The 24,005-nt window shown below is 45.8% G+C and overlaps 1 protein-coding gene across 1 annotated transcript in view; it reads left to right on the forward strand.

Moving 5' to 3' along the window:
- LOC127578582 (uncharacterized) overlaps positions 1-24,005 on the forward strand; it is a 73,821-nt gene that overhangs the window by 9,785 nt on the left and 40,031 nt on the right. The window contains exon 2 of the mRNA XM_052030731.1: positions 1,273-1,341. The gene's annotated coding sequence lies outside the window, so the exon portion shown is untranslated. The remainder of the gene's footprint in view (positions 1-1,272; positions 1,342-24,005) is intronic.

Genomic DNA, 24,005 nt, shown 5'->3' on the forward strand with positions numbered 1-24,005 from the left:
GGGCAGACATAGTGATAGTGGATTGAAGTGAAATTAATAAAAAAAGTGGAATTAATACAGGATTTACACTGGGTGGTTGATGGTCCACACAGACTCAGTGGGCTGAAGGGCCTGTTTCCATAGAAGGCCCACAACGTCTGTGCTGATCATGCTGATTTAAACTAGTCCCATATCCCTCCATTCTCTGCCTGTCTCTCTAAATGCCTCTTAAACGTTGCTGTTGTACCTGCCTCCACCACCTCCCCTGGCAGCCCGTTCCAGGCACCCACCACTCTCTGTGTAAAATATTTGCCTCGTAAATCTCCTTTAAGCTTTCCCCCTCTGTATTTCTCTATGCCTCTACGAAATGCAGAGGAACTAGCTTATCAACAGAGACAATTTCAAAGCTGTCAGAATGGACATAAGAGGTCACACTGGAATTGTCTGTAGCAATAGTGTGGCCACAGCTACGGTTCTAGTCACCCCACGGTAGGAAGGAAGTGAAGGTGCGGAGAGCTTCATGAGGACATTGGCTTGGTTGGGGATTTATAGTCACGAGGAGAGATCTTCCAGGCTGGGATTCCTCCCTTGTCAACAACAGAGGCAAAGGGGAGTTGATTTCAGGTGTCTACAGACCTTTTGGCTCACAGAGTCTGTGCCGACCATCAACCACCCATTTACACTGGAGACACAGAGACTACAGATGCTGGAACAACCACGCAATCTGCTGGAGGAACTCAATGGGTTGAGCAGCATCAGTGGGGGAAAAGGATCTGTCGACATTTCTGGTTGAAACCCTGCATCAGGACCGCTCGACCCACTAAGTTCCTCCAGCTGGTTATTTGTTGACTGATCTACCCTAATCTCATTTTATTCTCCCCACATTGCCATTAACTCACCCCCAACATTCTACCACATTCCTATACACCAGAGGCAATTTAAACTGATCAATTAGCCGACCCACCCACACACTGTAAGGATGTGGGAGAACTCAGAGGAAACCCACACAGTCACAGGGAGAATGTGCAAACTCCACACAGACAGCACTGGAGGTCAGGATTGAACCTGGGTCTCCGGCACTGTGAGGTAAAGACTCTCCAACCCATCTTCGCTCTGCTTTCACACCAGACTCTCTCTTGTAAAGTGACTGTGCTGCTCTGTGAATGTTGCACTTGGGCAGCTATAGGACTGAAGTAAAGTTGCCGGGAGCAGAGCATTCCAATGAGGCTTCATAAGCGTGCAGTTTGTTTCGGTGAGCTGGAATGTGAGACCTGTTTGATTTGTCTTTTGCAGGATCAACCGCGTTATTTTACCTTTGTGAGCAGAGTTAGACTGTGGGACCGAGGGCAGACTCACAACCACGTAAGTAAGACTAGATTTCTGCTCCCTTTCTCACACAGAATGATACATGGAAACACGATGGCGGGATATAAAATTATGAGGGGTTATAGATCAGGTAGACTGCAGGAAATCTTTCTCCACATCTTATTGTCTTATTTGCCTGCCTGCAGTGCACTTTCTCTGTAACTGTAACACTTCATACTGCATTCTATTGCTTTCCCTCGATGTACTGATGTGATGAAATGATCTGTATGGATGGCATGCAAAACAAAGTTTTTCGCTGTACCTCGGTACATGTGACAATAATAGACCAACTTACCAATTTTTACCAATTTACCAATATCAGAGGAGAGTAAAATTAGAGGACATAGATTTAGGGTAAGGGGGGGGGGAAAGAGATTTAGAGGGGATCTGAGGGGGACCTTTTTCACCCAGAGAGTGGTGGGTACCTGGAACACACTGCCTGAGAGAGTGGTGGAAGCAGAGTCACTGACAGCATTGAAGAAGTATCTAGATGAGCACTTGAATCGCCCAGGCACAGAAGGCTATGGATCAAGTGCTGGGAGATGGGAATTTGATGCCCCACTGAAGTCCCACACCACCAGGTCCAAGAACAGCTACTTCCCTTCAACCATTTGGTTCTTGAACCAACCCGCAACAACCCTAATCACTACCTCAGTATAGCAACACTATGACCACGTTGACCACTTTGCACTACAATGGACTTTGTATCTTTTATTCCAATTGTCTTCTTTTTTATATAATTTTGTATAATTTATGCTTAATTTATGTTTTTCTTGTGAAAGCTACTTATCTAATGCAATGTGCCTGTGCTGCTGTTTTTCATTGTCACTGTGCATACGTGCACCTATGCATATGGCAATAAACTTGACTTAGAACATGGAAAATGAACATAGAGCATAGAACAGTACAGCACAGAACAGGCCCTTCGCCCACAATGTTGTGCTGACATAGCTAATCCCCTCCTATCTACAGAATGCCCATATTCCTCCATTTTCCTCTCATTCATGTGCCCATCCAAGCCCCTCTTAAAAGCCCCCAATGAGTTTGCCTCCACCACCCTATCAGGCAACGCATTCCAGGCATCCACCACTCTCTGAGTAAAAAACATATCCCTCGCTTGATTGGCATTAACATGTGGGCCGAAAGGCCTGTTTCCGTGCTGTATGACTCTATGACCGGACTGGGTGTGAATGTGACATGTGAGTTGCTTGTGAGTGTCTGAGCGATGAGGAGACAGGCAGTCGTGGGAGGGTACAGGCGGACACGGGGAGGGTAGGAGGCAATGGTGGGCATTGTACAGGCAACGGTGAGGAGGGGAGAGGTGATGGTGAGAGGGTGTGTGTGTAGGCGGGGAGGTTCGGGATGGACGTGGGGAGGATCAGGTGTAGAGGGTTCAGGAGGGAGGGTGGTGTGTAGGCACAGGCAAAGAGTGTGCAGGGTGTAGGGAAAGGTGCTGGCCAGGGAGGTGAGGGTCTGTGTGCGACTATCCTTCAAACCGCACCCCCCTCCCTGCACTTCCCTCCTGCCCCTCCCTACAGCTTGTTAAGGAATATGTGGCTGGTCCAGTGATATCACTGGCGTGAGAATCCCAAATTTTATGTTGCAGTTGTACAAGAAGTTGGTGAGGTCACATTTTGAACATTGTGTTCAGTTTTGGTCACCCTGCTGTAGGAAAGGTGCCACGAAGCTGGAAAGAGTGCAGAGGAGGTTTATGAGGATGTTGCTGGGACTCGAGGGGCTGAGCTATGGAGAGAGGTTGAGCAGGTTGGGACTTTATTCACTGGAGCGTAGGAGAGTGAGGGATGATCTTATAGAGGTGTATAAAATCATGAGGGGCGTAGATAGGGTGAATGCACACTGTCTTTTTCCCAAGGTTGGGGAATCAAGAACTAGGGGGCATAGGTTTAAGGGAGAGGTTTAGTATGAACCCGAGGGGCAACTTTTTCACTCAGTGGGTGGTCTGTACATGGAATGAGCTGCCAGCAGAAGTTTGGTGCAGATTATGCTCTGTGTTTGTGTTGCTAATAGCAGGCTATGGGACATCAGAACCATTTTCCTGCACTAACCCTGTATCCCCCGCGATCCCCTCAGTTTTCTTAGGAGGATGGGATGCTCAACCTGTGGAAAACTGGAGCTCTGTCCCACAATTTTATCTACATAATGAAGCAATCTTTTGGCAATGCCGTGGTTAACTCACTGCTCCAAGCAATCCAGAAGGTCTTAACAATGATCAGAGTTCAAATCCCACCAGAGTAGCTTGGGAATTTATGTCCAGTTAGTGAGATAAATCTGAAATGAAACATCTATCTCAGTAATGGTGACACTGAGATTGTCAGATTGTTGTATAAACCCAACAACCAAGATGATTTAATCTTGTTTGTTGCCATGAGGGGGTACAGGAGCCTGAAGACCCACGGTCTACATTTAGGAACAGCTTCGTTCCCTCGCCATCAGATTACTGAACAGCCCATGAACCATGAACACCACCTTATTATTCCTCTTTCGCACTATTTATTTATCTACCTATCTATTTATTTTGTGACTTATGGTAATTTTTATGTCTTGCACTGTACAGCTGCTGCAAAACAACACATTTCACAACATATGTCAGTGATAATAAACCTGATTCTGAGATGCTCCAGCATTTTGTGTCTCTGTTGTACAAATCCAACCTGTTTTACTAATATCTTTTTGGGAAGGAATCTTCCATCCCATCCTAACCTGGTTCTGGCCTCTGTGGTGACTCCAAACCCTGAGCAAGGCAGACTGTTAACTGCCTCTGAAATGGTCCAGGCAGCTACCTCGCTGTAATCACATGGGAGATGTCAGAGGCACTCGTATCGTAATTGAAATACAATGTTAGTGAATCTTGGTAATTAGTCATTGCCATTTAATTAGGACACTTCAAATCATTTACAGAATATGCAAATCAGCTGCTGTAAACTGAGTTTTTTTGGCAAGGGACAAATGGAATAAAATGTAGGAAGTGGATATTTATTGGATTCAAACAGCTTACAAGGCTGGAATGGTAATTACAGGGTGTTTTCACTGCAGCCATTAAGTAAATTGCTTCCCCATGTATCTCCCCTGCACTGAGTCATGGTGAAGGCTTCCGCTTTGGGGCTCAGGATGTGCCTGTAACTGAAAGGTTTTTACACAAGAGAGCGGTAGGTGTGTGGAACGAGATGCCAGAGGAAGTGCGAGAGGTGAGTTCAATCACAACGTTTAAAAGACATTTGGACAGGTACATGGATAGGAAAGGTTCAGAGGGAGATGGGTCAAACAAATGGGACTAGCTCAGTGGGCACCTTGGTTGGCATGGACGTGGAGGGCCAAAGGACAGGGTGCTCCAACTGTGGGATGATCCGTGCCCAATTCCTACTGCTCCCACTGGAACCTGTGAGGAGAGGCAGGATACCATCAGTCGGAATCCCAGGCAACTGGTGGCAAATTATGAAGGGTGTTTCATTTGCGATGTGCCGCCCCAGTGGAGTGGAGCAGTGCCTCCACTCCCTCCCACCATTGGTCCACAAACCTCTTCCCTCCTATCCTCTCCTCTCTCCCACTCTTCCCTCCCCTGCCGCTCATGGTCGTATTACACCCACTGTGTGAAGTTGGTAACGCAGCAGCCAGTTTGGACACAGCAAGATCCCACAAGCACACAAAATGAAGATATTGACCTGATTGTCTGTTTTTGCTAACTTTGAGTTGAGGCATAATGTTACATTACTTCCACATGATGACTTTTACTCATTGGTACACTCCAGGAAGGCCAGCAGTTATTGCTCATCTTTAACAACCCCTGTGGAAGGTGGTGAAGAGCTGCTTCCTGAGCCACTGCAGTCCTTCTGGTTGAAGTGCTGTGGGACAGGGAGTTCCAAGGCTTAGACCCAGTGAAGATTGGTAATTGGTTTATTATTGTCACATGTACTGAGATACAGTGAAAAGCTTTTGTTTGTGTGCCAATGGTGCTGAGGTCAAGATGGTTGAGAGCTTCAAGTTCCTGGGATTGAACATCACCAGTAGTCTGTGCTGGTCCAACCACGTAGACTTCATGGCCAAGAAAGCTCACCAGCGCCTCTACTTCCTCAGTAGGCTAAAGAAATTTGGCATGTCCCCTTTGACACTCACCAATTTTTTTCAATGCACCATTCTATCTGGCAACTGCTCTGCCCGGGATAGCAAGAAACTGCAGACAGTTGTGGGTGCAGCGCATCACGGAAACCAGTGTCCCCTCCACGGACCTTGTCTATATCTCTCACTGCTTCGGTGAAGCAGCCAGCATAATCAAAGACCCCACCCACCTGGGGCATTCTCTCTTCTCTTCTCTTCCATCGGGTAGAAGATACAGGAGCCTGAGGGCACATACCACCAGGCTCAAGGACAGCTTCTATCCCACTGTGATAAGACTATTGAACGGTTCCCTTATATGATGAGATGGACTGTTGACCTCACAATCAATCTTGTTTGACCTTGCATCTTACTGTCTACCTGCAACGCACTTCCCTGTAGCTGTGACACTTTACTCTGTATTCTGTTATTGTTTTTACTCTGTACTACCTCAATGCACTGTGTAATGAATTGATCTGTACGAACAGTATACAAGACAAGTTTTCCACTGTACCTTGGTACAAGTGACAATAATAAACCAATACCAATACCTATACCAATACCATCCAGGCAGATCATTCCATACATAATTACATTGTGGTAATAAAAAGAAAACAGAATGCAGAATTTAGTGTTGCAGTTACAGAGGAAGTGCAGTGCTGGTAGACAAATAAAGTGCAAGGGCCACAATGAAGTAGATTGGGAGATCAAGAGTTCATATTTTAATGTATGAGAGGTCTGTTCAAGAGTTTGATAACAGGGGGGTAGAAGCTGTCCTTGAGCCTGATGGTTTCTGTTCTCAGGCTTTTGTATCTACTGTCATTTCTCCTCGACTGTCTTAAATATCTTGCCCCTTCTCTTTAGACTGTGACCCTTGGTCCTGTACTGTCCAGTTATTGGGGATCTCCTTCCTGTATCTTGGTGCTGACCTGTTTAAATCTTTGTAGGTTTCTATGAGATCCCCTCTCATTCTTCTAAACTCCAGTGAATATAAGCCTAATTGATCCAATTTGTCATACATCAGTCCCACTATCCCATGAATCAGGCTGCTGAACAGTTCATTAGCAATGCAAGTTTTCTCTGGAGCGTCAGAGGCTGAGGGGAGACCTGGTAGAGGTTAATAAAATTTTGAGAGGCATAGAAAGGGTGGGCAGTCATAATCTTTTTCCCAGGGTAGAAATGTCAAGTACTGGAGGTCGTGCATTTAATGTGAGAGGGGGAAAGTTTAAAGGAGATGTGCGAGGCAAGGTGTGGTGGGTGCCTGGAACAGGCTGCCAGGGGTGGTGGTGGAAGCAGATACGATAGTGGCATATAAGAGGCTGTTAGATAGACGCATGAATATGCAGGGAATGGAGGGATATGGATTGTGTGCAAGCAGAAGTGATATACTTAAATTCAGCATCATGTTCGGCACAGACATTGTGGGCTGAAGGGCCTGTTCCTGTGCTGTTCGGTTCGAAGTTTGATGTTCTATGTTCTATCATCTTTAAATAAAGAGACCAATACTGTAGACAGTACTCCAGACGTGGCCTCAGCAAAGCAAATGCCTAATGGACTTTAACTTTGTAGTTGGCCAACTTGGCAGGTGAAGCATAACCAGAGCTCTCTGTACCAGCAGTATGACCTCCTTCTTGTGATTCTTAAAAGGTTTTTAATTAAACTTTGGAGCCTTCTATTAGTTTTTTGGTGATAGAACGTAGAACAGTACAGCACAGAACAGGCCCTTCGGCCCACAATGTTGTGCTGACATAGCTAATCCCTCCGACCTACAGAATGCCCATATCCCTCCATGTTCCTCTCATTCATGTGCCCATCCAAGCCCCTCTTAAAAGCCCCCAATGAATTTGCTTCCACCACCCTATCAGGCAACGTATTCCAGGCATCCACCACTCTCTCAGTAAAAAATGTACCCCTCACATCTGTTCTGAACCTACCCCCCTCACCTTAAATGCATGCCCTCTGGTACTGGATCGCTCAATAATGGGAAAAAGATATTGCTTGTCCACCCTATCTATGCCCCTCATAATTTATACACCTCCAACAGATCACCCCTCAGTCCCCGCCGCACCAGAGAAAAGAGCCCAAGTTTGTCCAGCCTCTCCTGATAGCACATGCCCTCTAATCCAGGCAGCATCCTAGTAACCCTCCTCTGCACCCTCTCTAAAGCCTCGACATCCTTCCTGTAGTGAGGTGACCAAATTGCACGCAATACTCTAAATGCGGCCTAACCAGAGTTCTGTAGAGATGCATCATAACTTGTTGACTCCTGTACTCAATACCTCAATTAATGAAAGCAAGCATTCCATAAGCCTTCTTAACCACCCCATCTACCTGTGTAGCCACTTTCAGTGAGCCATGGACTTGCACCCCAAGGTCTCTCTGCTCTTCTACATTGTTGAGGGTCTTGCCCTTTAGAGTTTACTGCCTTTTGACATTAGTCCCACCAAGGTGTAACACCTCACATTTATCCGGGTTAAACTCCACCTGCCATTCTCTGCCCACATCGGCAGCTGATCTATATCATACTGTATCCGTCGCTGATCTTCTACACTATTCACAGCTCCACCAATCTTGGTATCGTCTGCAAACTTACTAACCTACCCATCAACATACTCATCTATGTCATTTATGTACATCACAAACAGCAGAGATCCCAGTACAGATCCCTGCAGAACACCACTACTCACAGGCCTCCAGCCTGAATAAGTCCCTTCAACCACCACCCTCTGTCTTCTACAGGCAAGCCAGTTGTGGATCCACACAGCCAATTCTCTGCTGCCCCCAGGCATCTGAACTTTCTTGATTAACTGATGATACTTGTACTTGGATCCTGAAATCTGTCTACTTAAACAAAGCTCCAGGCTTTGAGGAAAATTTGTGGGTCTGGAGAGAAGGTGATGTCACTAGTGGTGGGTCAACAACTGGGGGACATAAATTTAATGTCAAGGGCAGAGGACAGGACATAGAACAGTACAGCACAGGAACAGGCCCTTTGCCCCACAATGTCTATGCTGAACACGATGCCCAATTAAACTAAATCTCTTCTGCCTACACATGGTCCATATCCCTCCATTTCCTGCATATTCATTGTGTCTACCTAGCAGTCTCTTGATACTGCTTGTTGTATCTGCCTCCACCACCACCCCTGACAGCCTGTTCCAGGCACCCACCACTCTCTGTGTAAAAAAACTTGCCCCACACATCTCCTTTAAACTTTCCCCTTGACATCCCTACCCTGGAGAAAAGATTCTGACTCTCTACTCTAATTATGCCTCTCAGAATTTTATAAACCTCTATCAGGTCTCCCCTCCGCCTCCGACGCTCCAAAGAAAACAACCCAAGTTTGTCCAACCTCTCCTTATAGCTCATACTCTCTAATTCAGGCAGCATCCTGGTGAACCTCTTCTGCACCCTCTCCAAAGCCTCCACATCCTTCCTGTAATGGGGCGACGGGAACTGCACACAATAGTCCCAAGGGGAGGATGTGAGCCAAAACATTTTACCCAGGAGTGATGATGATCTGAAACTACTTCCTGGAAGAGTGGTGCAAACAAAGTCAGTCGGACCTTTCAAACGGGAATTGGATAGGCACAGGAGGGGAAAAAAAAACAGGATAATGAGGAACTAGGGTGCACTTAAGGCAGGGATTCATAGGTTCTTGATTGGTAAGGGGGGGGGTGAAGGGCTACAGGGAAAAGGCGGGAGAATGGGGTTGTAAAAAAAATCAGCCGTGACTGAATGGTGGAGCAAACTCGATGGGCTGAATGGCCTAATTCTGCCCCAATATCTTATGGTCTTTTGGAATGGGGCAGGAACAATTATTCTACAGTAAGCCAGCATTGATCTGATGGTGCGAACGGCCTCTTTCAGGGCTATAATAAGGCTGATGAGAGGTCAGCAATGTGAAACAGTAACACCGTTTCTCTCAGATGCTGCTGGAACAACATTCAACGTTTTCATTTCAAATTTTAATTGTGTTTTTTTGCTCTAGATTTCTATTAGTTGTTGTATTCATTAGTTATCCGTGCGCTAATTTATCTTTGTAATTCAGTAATTATCCATGTAGTAATTCCCTACACAGTAATTATCTACACAATAGTTATCCATGCAGTAATTATCTATGCAATGTGATAAATATCTGTGCAGTACAAAAATTATCCATTTATTTTGGTAATTATCCATGTTATATAGCAATTATCGATGTAATTCAGTAATTATCCATGCAATAATTATTCATGTAAAGTCATGATTATTCATGAGGCAATGCTAAACTAATAAGTTAATTATACATGTGGTAATTAACCATGTGGCAATGTTCCACGTGCCAATTACCAGTATGATAATTTCCTGCCTGATTTCTCTGGTCAACCCTGACATTTATGACCTTTATTTCAAGTTTTCGTTTGTGACTCACCCTCCTCTCTCTCAAAGCTTAAACCAAATTCTGTTGTGTTGTGATTACTGTTGGCTAAGTGCTCCCTGAGTTATAATTGGCCCATTACATATCACTAAATCGAAGCCCTCTGCTGACTTGTTGGCTGAAGAAAATACTTCTCCCAAAAACTGTACTGAATACCCTTGAGAAATTCAGGAGTATTATCCTGGTCCCACCTGTAGCCTCTGGTAGTTTATGAGGGTTCCAGTGACTTCAACTGAATGCAAGACCAGCTCAGGCTTTGGATATGCACTCCCACTAGTCCTATATGCACCTAATCCAGTCTTGGGCATGTGTACCAGAATCTAGGCCTGCATACAGCTCTATCCAGGTCTACGTACTCTCAAACTCAACGAGTGTACGCCTGAAGCCAGGCTTGTGTGTGCTTACCCTAACATGGGCCTGGATGCACTTGAATGAATGAGCCTGACCAGATGAAGTTTCAGTGGGGGAGCATCTTGTGAGTAGTGACCATAACTCTGTGGGTTTTAGTGATGGATAAGGACAAGACTGGGCCTTGGGTGAAAGTGCTAAATTGGGGAAAGGCTAATTACAAGAGCATGAGGCCGAGAATGGGGAAGTAGATCCCACCTTTGGGAGACTTTTAAAGGCTGAGACGCAAGAGATGGCAGATGCTAGAATCTGGAGCAACAAACAATCTGCTGGAAGATCTCAGAGGTTCGAGCAGCATCTGTGGGAGGAAAGAAATTGTCAGCGTTTCGGGTCGAATCCCAACGCAGGGTGTCAACCTGAAACGTTGACTTCCTTTCCTCCCACAGATGCTGCTCGACCCGCTGAGATCTTCCAGCAGATTGTTTGTTGCTGACTTCTAAAGGTCAGTTGATTAGAGTTCAGGACGAACATCTTCCTGTAAGGACATAAGATAAGGATGGCAAGGTTCGGGAACATTGAGTGACAAGAGATATTGTAAGTTTAGTTGAAAAGAAAAGGAAAGCATGTGTAAGGTTTAGGAAGATGAAATCAGACAAGGCCCTTGAGGAACAGAAAGGAACCAGGAAAGAACTTAAACAAGAAGTTAGGAGGACTAAAAGGGACCATGAAAAATCTTTGGCAAGTATGATTAAGGGGAACTTCAAGGCATTTTATTCATATATTTGGAGTAAAGTAGCCAGGGAAAGGGTAGGTTCACCTAGGAACAAAGGAGGAGATTTATCCATGGGAGTGGGTGAGCTTCTTAATGAATACTTTGCATCAGCACTGACCAACGAGAAGGGCGTGGATGATGTTTAGATTAGGGAGGGATTTGTAGATATTCTAGAGCATGCCGATACGAAGAAAGATGATGCATTGGTTGTCTTGAAAAACATTAAGATGGATAAGTCCTTGATGGGATCTATCCCAAGATACTGAGGGAAGAAAACGAGAACATTGGTGGGCCCTTGACAGAGATCTTTGTATTCTCTTTAGCCATGGGAGAGGTGCCAGAGGAATGGAGAAGAGTCAGTGTTGTTCTTTTGTTTAAGAAGGACAAGAGGGACAAACCAGGAAACCACAGGCTGGTGAGCGTTACAATAGTTGTAGGGAAATTACTGGAGAGATTCTTAAGGAGAGAATTTACTGGTATTTGGTAAAACATGGACCTGTCAGGCATAGCGTGCAGGGAAGATCATGTCTCACAAACTTGATTGAGTTTTTGGAGGAAGTGACAAAGTTGATTGATGAGGGTAGGTCAGTGGATGCTGTCTACATGGACTTTTGTAAAACATTTGTCATGGCCCCTCATGGTAGGCTGGTCCAGACAATAAAAGCACATGGGATCCATGGTGAGTTGGATCTAAAATTGTCTTACGTAGAAGGCGAAGGGTAGGGGTGTTATCCTAACCGGAGGTTTGTGACCAGTGGTGTCCTACAGGGATCACTGCTACGCCCTCTGTTATTTGTAATATTTAGATAATTGATTTGGATGAAAATGTATATGGTCTGATCGGTAAGTTTGCAGATGACACAAAAATTGGCAGAGCTCTGGATAGTGAGGGTACCATAGGATATAGATTAGTTGGAAATATGGGCAAAGAAATGGCAGATGGAGTTTAATCTGAACAAAAGTGAGGTAATGCATTGTAGGAGGTCAATTGCAAGAGGAAAGCATACAGTAAATGGCAGGACCCTTAGGAGAACTGGTGTACAGATGGATCTTGGGGTGCAAGTCTATAGCTCCCTGAAAGTAGATAGGGTGGTAAAGAAAGCTCACGGCATGCTTGCCTTTTTCAGTCAAGGCAATGAGTATAAACGTTTGGAAGTTATAAAGCTTCAGTTAGGTCACATTTGGAGTGTTGTGTGCAGTTCTGGTCACCACACCATAGGAAGGATGTGGAGGCTTCAGAGAGGGTACGGAAGAGGTTCACCAGGATGTTGCCTGGATTAGAGAGTATTAACTATAAGGAGAGGTTGGACAAACTAGGATTGTTTTCTCAGGAACGTCAGAGGCTGGAGGGGAGATGATGGAAATATATAAAATTATGAGAGGCATAGAGAGGGTAGATAGAGCTTTTTTTCCCTGGGAGGAAATGTCAAATACTAGAGAGCATGAGATTAAGGTGAGAGAGGGGGTTTAAAGGAGATTTGTGAGGCAGGTTTTTTTACACAGAGAGTGGTGGGTACCTGGAACGTGCTGCCAGGGGAGGTGGTGGAAGCAGATACAACAGTGGTGTTTAAGAGGCATTTAGACAGACACGTGAACAGGCAGGGAATGAGGGACATGGACCTTGTGCAGGCAGATGGGATTAGTTCAGACTGACATCATGGTTCCTTTACTGTACTGTTCTATGTTCTATGAACACATGTGTACGCACACACCTGAATCCAGGTGCACACACCTGAATCCAGGTGCACGCACACCTGAGGCCAGGTTGGATACTTGCCCCTTACCTGGGTCTGCATATATGCAAACCCATACCTATGTGCATGGATCCAAAACTGGCCTGGATACACCAGATCCCAGGTCTGCAGACACCCAAAGCCAGGCTTGTGTATACGCGTACACATACCTGAACCTTTCAGGCTGCAGATTGACACTGCAGTCCGTGCAATGTCAGGGGAGCCCCAGGGGTCTCAGGATGAGCCCTGCGGAAAGGTTCCCAGGTGCGGTCACGAGGGCAGGAATATATCCCTGGTCGATAATGTCTATCTGATGTGATGGTGTCAGGTGCCAGTCCCAAGGCAGTCCCGAGAACTGTCTGTAACCTGAACTGTCCGTGTCGGAAGTGAACAACAACGGTGTGTGGGGAAGAGGGTCACAGAAACAGCCGTGCTGGGGGAGAGAGCAGGTGCGGGGAGAGTGGCCGCCAGCCGGCCTCACTGACTCAGGGAGTGAGTCTGCTCAGCGCTCCCGGCCCTGCTCTGCTCCACCCAGCCCCCCGATCGTTGGGGCTCGGGGGGAGGTGGGGGGAGAAGGCGCGGGGGAGTGCCCCGCTCCCACCCGGCAGAAGATACCTGCAGCCCCGCAGCAGCCGGCAAATCCGTCCCCATCCATCCCGCCGGTCTCCCAAACACTTGTGCCCATGTACAAGGAGTCCATAAGTCAGATGTTCATAACCCGGGGAGGACCTGTGGTTCTCAATCTGAGCAGCAGCCAATGCCCCATGAACCTGATTATCGCTTTGTCACTGCTGCAGAAATCCCCTTCCATCATCACGCACCCCGCCCAGCCTGTGAGAAGTTTGAAGCCTCCTGTATTAACTATTTTGCCTTTGCAATAAACTTCCCTGTGTTGTCACTTGAACATATTTGTCTATTGACTCACCTCTGGCAGATGTACACTGGAACGCCCTTCATTGCTGCAATTAATTTACCATTGTTGTGTGGGCATTGAATATGAAAAATTGATGACAAATTGGAAGCAGCTGTTTAAATAGATATGTGTTTCAGCATTTCATTGTTGATTCCAAACATTGAGAAAGCTCTGAAAGAAGAGAGAAGGGAATCAATGTTTTATTTATTTGTTTTCGGGATTTGAGTAACACTGGTAGAATTGCTTTAACGGCTCGTTCTTCGTTGCCATAGGGGACATTGGAGTCAGATCAAAGATGTGTGATTGGTGTTGGGGTTAGGCCAGAGTGCACGATAACTCCTGTAACTCCTGTCAAACAGTTAATGCAACAGTCTTGTCACACCTTCCCACTATCCCAGACCGGGTGCTCCGGTTTCCTCCCACATTCCAAAGACGTACGGGTTAGGAAGTTGTGGGCATGCTATGTTGGTGCCGGAAGCGTGGCGACACTTGTGGGCTGCCCCCAGAACACTACACAAAAGATGCATTTCACTGTGTGTTTCGATGTACATGTGACTAATAAAGATATCTTATCTTATCTTATCTAATTACCAAATTTACTGACTTCACAAAGCAGCTTGTTTGAACTTTATTACTGTTCTTTCACTGGATGTGAATGTTTCGGGAAAACTGTTTATTTCCTATTTCCAATCACCCTTTGAATGGGTAACTTGATGGGCCACTTCAGGGGCAGATAAATGCCCACATAATGGTAGGTCTGTAGTCATGATAGTTAGATTTACCAGGATGTTGCCTGGACTTGGGGGTCTGAGTATAAGGAGAGGTTCCATAGACTAGGACTTTATTCCCTGGAACGTAGGAGATTGAGGGGTGACCTGATAGAGGTGTATAAGATCATGATGAGGCATAGACAGGGTGAAAACACATGTTTTTTTTCCCAGGGAGGGGATGCTAAGAACAAGAGGGCAAGGTTTAAGGTCAGAGGCGAGAGATTTAAAAGGGACATCAAGGGCAGCTTCTTCACACAAACGGTGGTGCGTATTTGGAATGAGCTGCCAGAAATAGTGGTTGAGGCGGGCACATTAGTAATATTTAAAAGCCATCTGTATAAGTACATGGATAGTAGAGGTTTAGAGGGCTATGGGCCAAACGCAGGCAGATGGGACTAGCTCGTTGGGCAACACAGTTGGCATGGACGAGTTGGGCTGAAGGGCCTGTTTCTGTGCTGTATAACTCTATGTAGAGACCAGACAGATAAGGACTGCAGATTTCCTTCCCCGGAGAGCTTTAATAAATCGGATGAGTTTCAGTGACAGTCTGGTAGCTTTACATTCACCTTTACTACACTGGTCCTTTTATCCCAGAAGGTTTAGTTAACGGGATTTAAACTCTGCAGCAGTTATGGTGGGACTTGAACTCATTACTCTGCAGCATTAGCAGAAGCCTCGGATTTGCCAGTAACATAACCACGATGCTGCAGTATCCCTGCCAACTGAGGACCTTTGGGTTGCTGCTCTACAGCCTGATCTGGAAGCCAAGTGTTTTTTTTAATTTCAAAAATAAACTTTATTGATAATACAAAATATATACAGAAGAATAAACACAGTGCAAAACATTTTACGTTCATGGTTATTATATTCAGTAGTGTTAACTTTTTTTTAACCATAGCACTATTGCCATTCATGTGGTCCCCTGGGGTGATGCACCCTTCCATTATTTCAGGGTCTTCCCCACCAGACTCAGCCCCTCCGTGTGTGGTAACGGACGGACCCCAGACTATGGTCGTTCCCCACAGAGACTTTGCATTGGCTGCACCGAGCTTCAGTGCGTCCCTCAGCACGTACCCCTGCAGCCTGGACTATGCCAGTCAGCAGCATTCCCTCACGGACGTCTCGCTGTGCTGGAAGACCTTTCACTGAGTTGATGACCTTCCACCAGCACTTGATGTCTGTCTCAGTGTGTGTCCCCAGGAACAGTCCGTAGATCAGAGAGTCCTCTGTTACGCAGCTGCTGGGGACGAACCAGGACACGGACCCTTGCATCCGTCTCCACACCCCCTTAGCAAATCCACACTCTGCAAAGAGGTGGGTGACCGTCTCTTCCCCACCGCAGCTCTCCCAAGGGCAGTGTGCACTGGGGATGATATTTCACCTGTACAGGAACGATCTGACTGTGAGAGCCCCTTTCACCGCCACCCAAGCGAGGTCTTAGTGCTTGTTGGTGAGTTCTGGCGACGAAGCATTCTGTCAGATGACTTGGGCAGTTTGCTCAGAGAACCACCCCACCGTATCCATAATGTCCCTGTCCTGCAGTGTCTGTAGTACATTCCACGTTGGCCACTGCCTGATGGACTTGTGTTCAAAGGTGTTTGCTTGGAAGAACTCTTCCACAAAGGGCAGGTAGTCCAGCAACGCCCAGCTTACTGGGACGTTGTGCGGCAATGTGGCTTGATCCATCCTCCACAGCGCCAGTGGTAGGTCCTTCTCAAAGTGGCCTCATCGTTGGTGTTGATGCCAAAAACCCATTGTGAAGGTGATACCCCCAACACACATTATATTAAGGGAAGGCAATAAAAATCACCACAGTTTTAATTGGCTAGGAAAGTTGCCTAGGAAGAGTCATCACTCAGTTTGATTGGCTGGAGAAGAATGGATGCTTTGAAATGCAGAATAGGCAAAACTCACCTGTCTTCTTGTCTCTCAATACCTCTGCCCTCTTCTTTTCTCAAGATACTCTTTGACATGTACATTGGTGACCAAGCTTTTGTTCCCTCACCTCAGCCAATATCTGATGTCTCACCAGTGGATCGCACTCCCAAACCACATTATTTTACCATGTTAGTGGAGCTGCATAAACAGTATGTGCACTATTCTGCACCGTTCACACAGAAATATAAACTCGACATTTGCTTGAAGGACCATCCAAGGAAAGCAAACGCGTTTCACTGATCAAAGTTACCGTTAATCAAACTTAACACAAGAAAATATGAGCAGGAGTAGGCTACTCGGCCCCTTAATCCTGCCCCAGCATTCAATACAGTCGGTATCCTTTCCCCAGGGTGGAAATGTCTAATACCAGAGGGCACGCATTCAAGGTGAGAGGGGGAAAGTTCAAAGGAGATGTGCGGGGCAAGTTTTTTACACAGAGAGTGGTGGGTGCCTGGAATGTGCTGCCGGGGGTGGTGGTGGAGGCAGATACGATAGAGGTGTTTAAGAGGTTCTTAGACAGGCACATGAATATGCAGAGAATGGAGGGATGTGGACCACGTGCAGGCAGAAGGGATTAGGCATCAGTAGTTTAATTAGTTCGGCACAACATTGTGGACCAAAGGGCCCGTTCCTGTGCTGTACTGTTCTATGTTCTATCATCATGGCTGATTTTCACTTGACTCAACTTCTCTTCTGTGCTAGTTCCCCATAGCTCTAATTCCCCGATCTTTCAAAAATGTATCTACCTCCACCTTGAATATGTTCAATGATCTAGTCTCCTGTCTCTGGAGTAGAAAGTTCCAGAGATTCATCATCTTCTGTGAAAAGAAATGTCTACGCACATTTTATCTTAAATAACCAGTCTCTAATCTTGTAACCATTCATATAGTTACAGAGTCATAGAGCCATACAGCACAGAAACAGACCATTTGGCCCATCACGTCCACACTGACCAATGGACACCGATCCATATTAATACATATTCCGGCACTTGGCCCATAGCCTTCTATGCCTTGGCAATTCAGGGGCTCGTCAAGACACTTAAACGCTGTCAGTGTTTCCACCTTTCTCTCAGGGAGTGAATTCCAGAGATTACCACTCATTGGGATTAATTCCAATAATCAATGCTCAAAAATAAAATCGTATTGTTTCCAAAGCAGGAGAGGTATCGGCTGCTCAAAGGGTTAAGTGTGCTTGTGTCTATTTAAAATCTACAGAAGTGAAGACAAAATCGCATTGTGCTGCTGAATACAAATCCCTTATTAGATCACTCCGGGTTCATTGTTCCCCGTCCCACAGAGTCACAGAGCAAACCTTGAGCCAGCATTGAGTAGGAATCTTTGTGTACTATGGCAGTGCATTCTTTTTACACTAATTAGACTGAAATTGTTTCCAATTAACTTTAAGATTAAGACTTCTTACTGTCTCCAGCACAGTTTTATTAAGATGCCACAATTCCTCAATCTGTCAGCGCACAGATTTTGCCTTCTAGTCGTCAACCTCTTTCAAAGCACCTGGCGGCATTGTACAATTTTGAGGGACAGTTGTGACTGGGAGCAGCTTTAAACGATCCGAGACCCTTCCGACTGAATGGGGAGCCACTGTGCTTAATTTCATGAAATGTACCAAAGAAAGTGTTTAACCAGATTCTGTGAAGTGGCTGGGAATGAGTTCGAAGGGCTGAATGGCCTCACTCTTGCTCCTATTTTCTATGCTTTTATTAATGTCAGTCACAGCTCAATGGATAACAGTTTCAGCTTGGATTCAGTGGGTTTAAGTCCCATTGGGGTTATCATTCCATCTGTGATACAGGCGTGCTTCACTATCAGAGTCCAGTCACTTGAACTGAGTCCCTGAATGCCTTCTCAGATAGATGTAGAAAACCTATGGCATTATTCTGAAGAAAAGTGAGGTGCTTCCATTACTTGGAGACACCAGAGACTGCAGATGTGGAATCTGGAGCAAAAAACAAGATGCTGGAGGAACTCAGAGGGTCAGGCAGCATCTGTGGAGGCAAATGGACAGTCAACGTTTTGGGTTGAGACCCTTCACCTGGACTGTAAGATAAGAGGGGAGATGGCCAGTATAAAGAGGTGGAGGGAAGGGATGGGGCAAGAACTGTCAGGTGACAGGTGGATCTGGGTGGGGGGGGGAGTGATAGGGAGATGGAGAAGAAGAGGTGATAGGTGGAGATCTGGTGGTGATGGAATCTGATAGGTGAGGAAGGTGGATCATGGAATCAAGGGATGGAGGTGGGGAGGGGACATGGGAATAGTGGGGGGAGGGGACCCAGTGGGAGGGGTGTGTGGGTGATGGGCAGATGGGGTGGGCAGAGGAGGGGAAAGAGAGGGTGATGGGGACTGGGGTGGGGGTAGGGGGAACTGGGTGGATCAGGAGGAGAGAGGAAAGGGACAGAGGGGACACTGGAGAACTCAATGTTCATGCCACTGGGTTGCAGACTACCCAGGGGGAATATGAGTGTTGTTCCCGGGGAGAGGTGGGGGTGAATGAGATGGGATTAGTGTGGGATTGGTATAAATAGGCGTTTGATAGTTGGTACAGACTCGATGGGCCGAAGGACCTGTTTCTGTGCTGTATGACTTTATGACTATGACAAAACCTTCAACTTACATTTCAATACAGAGGGTGTCCCAAAGAGTTGGGGGAGGTGCAGTTTTTGGATGAGATGTTAAATCAAGGCTCCCAAGTGGACATAAAAGATTCCCTGGCGTGATTTTAAAGAACAAGAGAGCTCTCCACAGTGCCCTGGTCAGTACTCATCTCATTTCCAGAACAGGTTATCTGGATATTATTACACTGTGGGATCTTGCTGTGCACAGGCTAGCTGCAAAACATTTTGGGACATCCACAAATGATGGGAAGTGGGAGAGGACGGAAATCTTGTCTTGTTGAAATGGAGTTGTTTGTTGGGCCAGGATTATTCATCAGGAACAGAACTCTTTAATTAGCCGAGGTAACTTGGAGTCCTGCGATACAGCAGCGTTTATGTGTGGACAGCAGACTGAGCAGATACTAAGCTGCATTATGGCCCCGTTTCTGACACAGGCTGCTAATCAGATTTTCCTGCTCAAAGACCCAGCTCCCTGACAATACTCTCCTCTGTCTGAGGTCCCTGATAGCACTAATTAGAAGGAACAGATCTCAATGATTAAACATCCAATCTGTTGTTATGGTCATTCTTTGGGATTTAACCAGGTTAGAGTTGAGCCTGATTCTACCAGCCCATGTGAGGATGATACCAAGTGAGATATCATTCAGGGCTTTACAGAAATTGGTATTAAATTGGATTGTGTCTGAAATGCCCCAATCTCACTGAGCAGAGAATTTTTTAAATCCACATTTAAACACAATACAGAACAAATATTTGGCATGTCCCCTTTGACCCTCACCAGTTTTTATCAATGCACCACAGAAAACATCCTATCCAGATGCATCACAGCTTGGTATGGCAACCGCTTTGTCCGTGACAGCAAGAAACTGCAGAGAGTTGTGGACACAGCCCAGCACATCACGGAAACCAGCCTCCCCTCCATGGACTCCGTCTACACTTTTCGCTGCCTCGGTAAAGCAGCCAATATAATCAAAGACCCCACCCAGCCCAGACATTCTCTCTTCTCCCATCTTCCATTTGGCAGATGATACAAAAGCCTGAAAGCACGTACCACCAGGCTCAAGGACAGCTTCTATCCCGCTGTTATAAGACTATTGAACAGTTCCCTAGTATGATAAAATGGACTCTTGGTCTCACAATCTACCTTGTTGTGACCTTGCACCTTATTGTCTGCCTGCACTGCACTTTCTCTGTAACTGTAACACTTTATTTTGCATTCTGTTATTGTTTTTACCCTGTACTACCTCAATGCACTGTGTAATGAATTGAACTGTATGGACGGTATGTAAGACAAGTTTTTCACTGTATCTCGGTACATGTGACAATAATAAACCAATACCAATCTCAATCAATACATGGAGCTTTACTGGTAATGCCAGTGTTCATTGCCCATTCTTAATTGAAGGTAGGGATGAGCTGCCTCCTTGAACCGCTAAAGTCTTTCTGGTAAATTTTAAATTTAAATTAAACTTTTTAAAAATTTTATTTACAGTGTGGTAACAGGCCCTTCCGGCTCAACGAGTCCACCCGGCCCATTTTAAAACCCAAATTAACCTACCCGTACGTCTTTGGAATGTGGGAGGAAACCGGAGCACCCGGAGGAAACCCACGCAGACACGGGAGAACGTACAAACTCACAAGATCACAAGACAAGGGAGCAGAAGCAGGCCATTCGGCCCATCAAGTCTGCTCCAAGGAAAAGGGAAAAAAGAAATGAGAAATGGGGGAGAAAACACCTATTCTAATCCCAATTTCCGGCCTTATCCCCATATCCCTTGATATCCTGACTATTTAGATATCTATCTATCTCCTCCTTGAACGCCCCCACTGATCTGGCCTCCACTGCTGTACGTGGCAAGGAGTTCTACAAATTCATCACCCTCTGGCTAAAGAAATTTCTCCTCATCTCTGTTTTGAAACTGTACCCTCTAATTCTAAGATTGTGCCCTCTGGTCCTGGACTCATGCACCAAGGGAAACAGTCTAGCCACATCTACTCTGTCCTTTCCTATCAACATTTTAAATGTCGCTATGAGGTCCCCTCTCATTCTCCTGTACTCCAGTGAGTACAGTCCAAGAGCCGACAAACGCTCATCATACGTAAGCCCTTTCATTCCTGGAATCATCCTCGTAAATCTCCTCTGAACCCTCTCCAACATCAGCACATCCTTCCTAAGATGTGGGGCCCAAAACTGCGCACAATATTCCAAATGAGGCCTCACTAGTGCCCCGTAGAGCCTCATCAACACTTCCTTACTTTTATACACTATACCTCTCAAAATGAATGCCAACATAGCATTCGCTTTCTTTACCACCAATCCGACCTGGTGGTTAATCTTTAAGGTATCCTGCATGAGTATCCCCAAGTCCTTTTGTACTTCTGTACTTTGAATCTTCTCTCCTTCTAGATAATAATCTGCCTGCTTATTTCTGCTTCCAAAGTGTACAACTGCACATTTCTCAACATTGAATCTCACCTGCCATTTCCTTGCCCATTCTCCTAAACTGTCTAGGTCCCTCTGCAACCTTCCTGTCTCCTCAATACTCCCTACTCCTCCACCTATCTTGGTGTCATCCGCAAACTTAGCCACGAAACCATTTATTCCATTATCCAAATCGTTAATGTACAAGGTAAGAAGGAGCGGTCCCAACACCGACCCCTGCGGCACACCACTAGTAACCGGTAACCAACCAGAATGAGATCCTTTTATTTCCACTCTTTGCTTCCTGCCAACCAGCCAATGCTCCACCCATTCTGTTATCCTACCCGTAATTCCATGACCTCTCATCTTATTAATCAGTCTCTTGTGAGGCACCTTATCAAAGGCCTTTTGAAAGTCTAAATACACAACATCTACCGCCTCTCCCTTATCCACCCTACCTGTGATTTCTTCAAAAAACTCCAATAGGTTGGTCAGGCAGGATCTTCCCTTCACAAAACCATGTTGGCTAGGACCTATCTTGCCTTGCGCCTCTAGGTATTCCGTAACCCCATCCTTGAGGATAGATTCCAATAATTTTCCCACCACTGACGTCAGACTAATAGGTCTGTAATTTCCTTTATGCTGCCTCCCACCTTTCTTATACAACGGAACTACATTTGCAACCCTCCAGTCCTCCGGAACCATGCCAGAATCTATTGATTCCTGGAAAATTATCACCAATGCCTCCGCTATCTCTAAAGCCACCTCCTTCAGAACCCGGGGATGCACCTCATCTGGTCCGGGAGACTTATCAGTCCTTAGTCCATTTAGTTTTCCTAGCACCTTCTCCCTAGTAATCTTAACTGAACTCAGTTCCATTTCGTGAGACTCCTGACTAACCGGCACATTGCTGATGTCCTCCACGGTGAAGACCGATGCAAAATATTCATTCAATTCCTCTGCCATCTCTCTATCGTCCATTATAATATCTCCTGCACCGTTATCAATTGGTCCTATATCAACCCGTGTCTCTCTTTTACTCCTTATGTATTTAAAAAAACTCTTAGTATCCTTTCGAATGTTATCTGCCAACTTCCTTTCATAATTCATCTTTTCTTTCCTAATGACCTTCTTAGTTTCTCTCTGCAGGTTTTTAAAAGCTTCCCAGTCTTCTGTTTTCCCACTAATTTTTGCTTTTTTGTACACCTCCCCTTTTGTTTTTATTTTAGCCTTCACCTCTCTCGTTATCCACATTTGTGCCTTTTTTCCATTAAAAACCTTTTTTTCTTGGAATATATCTATCCTGCATTTTCCTTATTTCCTGTAGAAATTCCTTCCATTTCTCCTCCGCCGTCCCTCCAGCAAGCTTACTCTTCCAATCAATTAGGGCCAACTCCTCTCTCATACCATTGTAATTTCCTTTGTTCCACTGAAATATCGATACACCAGTTATCAGCTTCTCCTTCTCAAACTTGAAACTGAACTCAATCATATTGTGATCACTGGTTCCCAGTGGTTCCTTTACCTTTAGTTCCCTAATCACCTCCGGTTCATTACACAGCACCCGATCCCCTTCAACAAGTTGCTCCAGAAAAATGTCCCTCAGACATTCCACAAACTCACTCTCCTGAGTTCTACTGCCTTCCTGTCCATTTCTTTAAGCCTTAGTGCTGCTCGTTCCAAGCTTTCCGTCTCTGTAGCAACAATGAGCGTAAAGATCCCATGGTTTTGTTTTAAAGAGCAGGGAGCTCTGCTCACTGTCCTGACCAATAGTTAACCCTTGATTGATATCTGAAATCACACTAATTGGTAACACAAGAAATTCTGCAGATGCTGGAAATCTGGAGCAATATACAGCAAAGTGCTGGAGCAACTCAGCAGGTCAGGCAGCATCCATGGAGGGAAATAAACGGTTGATGTTTCGGGTCGAGACCCTTCATCAGCACTGGAAAGGAAGAGGGAAGAAGGCAGAATAGGAAGGTGGGGGGAGGGGGAGGAGCACACGCAGGCAGGGGATAGGTGAGTCCAGGTGAGAGGGGGAAGGTAGGTGGGTGGGGGGGGGGGGGTGGGGGGAAGAAAAAGAAGGGGAGGGGCTACCGGAAGTTCGAGAAATCAACGTTGAGGCCGTCAGGTTGGAAATTCCCAAGGCGGAATATGAGGTGTTGTTCCTCCAACCTGTGTCTGGGCTAATTAGTAACTGGTTTATTATTGTCACATGTACTGAGGTACAGTGAAAAACTTTGTTTTGAATGTCATCTGTACAGATCATTTCATCACGTCAGTACATTGAGGTGGTACAAGGGAAAAACAATAACAGAATGCAGAATAAAGTGTTACAGTTACAGAGAAAATGCAGTGCAGGCAGACAATAAGGTGCAAGCCCATGACGAGATAGATTGTGAGGTCAGAAGTCCATCTTACTGTACTAGGGGACTGTTCAGTAGTCTTAGAACAGCAAGGTAGAAGCTGAATTTGAGCCTGGTGGTACGTGCTTTCAGGCTTTTGTATCTTCTGCCCAGTGGGAGGGGGGAGAAGAGAGAATGTCTGGGATGAGTGAGGTCATTGATTATGTTGGCTGTGTTCCTGAGGCAGCAGGAAGTGTA

The sequence above is a fragment of the Pristis pectinata genome, chromosome 15 (assembly GCF_009764475.1).
Source record: "Pristis pectinata isolate sPriPec2 chromosome 15, sPriPec2.1.pri, whole genome shotgun sequence".
Classification (NCBI taxonomy): domain Eukaryota; kingdom Metazoa; phylum Chordata; class Chondrichthyes; order Rhinopristiformes; family Pristidae; genus Pristis; species Pristis pectinata.